The sequence below is a fragment of the Triticum urartu genome, chromosome 5, assembly GCF_003073215.2.
Source record: "Triticum urartu cultivar G1812 chromosome 5, Tu2.1, whole genome shotgun sequence".
Classification (NCBI taxonomy): domain Eukaryota; kingdom Viridiplantae; phylum Streptophyta; class Magnoliopsida; order Poales; family Poaceae; genus Triticum; species Triticum urartu.
This window is the reverse complement of record NC_053026.1, coordinates 660,213,156-660,215,864: the sequence shown is the minus strand read 5'-3', so window position 1 is coordinate 660,215,864 and position 2,709 is coordinate 660,213,156. Positions and strand designations below refer to the sequence as shown.

Below are 2,709 nucleotides of genomic sequence, written 5' to 3'. Positions count from 1 at the left end.
TCTTGGCCGGACGAGGAGGCCTCGGGAGGTAGAATGGCAGATGCCCCTTCGCGTACTTCCTAAGGAAGGCACCAAAAGTGGCATGTTCAGCCCGGACGTGGGGCTTGTGGTTCCTCCCATTACCACGGCCGATATCGGTGCCATGCATGATCAGGTTGTCGTAGTCGCTCTTGATTCTCGCGCAGCAGAAGGGGCAGGCTATGTTGCCGTAGAGCCTGTCGGAGCCGCTGCGGTACGGGATTTCCCCATTCCGCAGCCTCCTGAGGACGTAGCGGCTCTTGCTGTCCGTGCTCTCCATACTATCATCCACGTCTTCGTCATCTTTCTCTGTGTTAGTTGATCGACAGCTATGTCAGATTAGGAATACTGAAATGTAGCATTTCATAAGAGTATCAAGTACATGGATGACAGTCATTGATCGTGGTATGTTAGCAATCGATATTATTATCGACCCACCAAGGAAAGCAAAGCGTGGTCACCGTCGACCAACCGATCGGCATGGATGCTGGGGGCGGCGAGTCAGCGTTGCAGTCCAAGAGCGTGTGCGTGGTGGGGGGCGGCGTGGCCGGCCTGGCGGTGGCGCGCGAGCTGCGGCAGGAGGGCCACGCCGTCACGGTCATGGAGCAGAGCGGCGACATCGGCGGACAGTGGCTGTATGGCCCCCGGACCGACGTCGAGGACCCGCTCGGCGCTAGGATGCCGGTGCGCGTGCCCAGCAGCATCTATGCCTGCCTCCGCCTCATCAGCCCGCGCGAGGCCATGGGCTTCTCCGACTTCCAGTTCTTCCCCGGGGACTGGAGGGCCGTGACCCGCGCAGCTTGCCGGTCCACGGCGAGATGCACTGCTACCTCCGGGACTTCTGCGACGCGTTCGGGCTCATGGACGTCGTCAGGCTCAACACCATGGTCCTGCGCGTCGCCCCCACGCCGACATCGACGATTATGATCCGTCAGTGGAGGTCCGTGCAGCGCCTCGGCACCACTGAGGATGATGATTTTGCGCGGGAGGAGGAGGTGTTCGACGCTGTGGTGGTGGCCACCGGCCACTACTCGCAGCCGATGCTCCCGAGCGACATCGAAGGCATGGCGGAGTGGACGCGCCGGCAGCTGCATAGCCACTTGTTCCGGACGCCGGAGCCATTCCTCGGTGAGGCGGCGGTGGTGGTCGGGTGCGGTGAAAGTGGCAAGGACATCGTGCTGGACCTCTGACGCGTCGCCAGGGAGGTGCACCTCACGGCCAGCTCCGAGGCCACGGCCGCCACGCCGGCCATGTCGAGGATGCTGGCCAACCACGGCGACGTGCTGCGCCTGCACTCCCGCATCTGCCGTCTTCACGCCGACGGGCGCGTGGAGTTCGTGGACGGCTCCTCCGTCGTGGCCGACACGGTCATCTACTGCACGGGGTACACCTACTCGTTCCCGCTCCTGGACACTGCCGTCGCGGTCACCATCGACAGTGACGGCTACGTCGTCGGCCTGCTGTTCGAGCACGTGTTCCCGCTGTCCCTGGCACCGTCCCTCGCACCATCTCTGTCCTTCGTGGGCATGGCGAGGAAGGTCCTGATCCCGTGGTTCTTCGAGGTGGCGGCGCGGTGGATCGCGCAGGTGTTGTCCAGCCGCCGCGCGCTGTCGGCGGAAGAGGAGATGCTGCGGTCCGTGGAGGAGCACCTACGCGCCAGGGAGGCTGTTGGCGTGGCAAGGAAGCACACCCACAACATCGCCGGCATCGAATTTCAGAAGATGTACGAGTTCGGGGATAAGTACTCGGACTTGGCGCCGCTGGAGGAGTGGAAGAAGGAGCTGCTCATGTCCAGCATCGCGAGCATGATGGCCGACGTGGAGACCTTCCGCGACCGTGCCTATGACGACTGCAAGATCGTGCGGAAGGGCCTGCGGGGATGGCTCGCCTTGGCTGCTCAAGCTCAAGCAAAATCTATGGCTGTTGTCGTTGACGTTGAAGCTGATGTGCAGGCCATCGCTAATTAAGTTGTCCTCCTCAGCGGAATTACGAGTAGACCGCGTGACATGTAAGAGGTTTTTATTTTTATTTATTTTTGCAGGGAAGATTCAATCTCATTCCCTTCGAGTTTCAATTAATAATTGACTCATGAGCAAAAAAGTTTGGTTACCAAAAAAAGACTGTTTCATTGAATTCAAGTATGATTGTCGAAACGTAGAAATAGAAAAGAAAAACATCGAATTTGCATAGACTCTTGAATCCTATAAAAAAACACCTTTCAAGTAAAAAATAACTTATAGAAGCACTTGAGCATGGTTTCGGCCTATAACCAGAGGGAATGTTTTTCAAAACCGACCTGATTTTGGGCATTCATAGAGGGAAATGAAAGTCATGCGATAAGCAAGGTAGAGGTTCGTCTACCCAGAGTAGCCATTCAAGGAGACAAGTACTACCATTGTACATTACATCATCCACCATCGACCTTACAATTGAGGCCGGTGGTTCCTCAACCCACAACGAGGATGATGTTGAGACCGCCAGCCTAGCTAGCTCATGAGAGACACAGTTTGCCTCCTAGGACAATGGGCGAAAGACACTGAAGTATAACCTACCGATAAGACATTGCAGTCTGCATAAATTGTCGCTGCTCCTGTCACAATGAAGCCGCCCACATTCATCATGTTGATCACCTCCAAGTAATCTGCTTCCACCACCAGGTTGCTTACTCCCATCTGTTGAGCCAGAAGAATC

General features: G+C 57.0%; 1 pseudogene; it reads left to right on the top strand.

The window, feature by feature from the left end:
• The first annotated feature begins 498 nt into the window (after positions 1-498).
• On the top strand, positions 499-1,985 carry LOC125507686 (annotated as a pseudogene).
• The last annotated feature ends 724 nt before the right edge of the window (positions 1,986-2,709 follow it).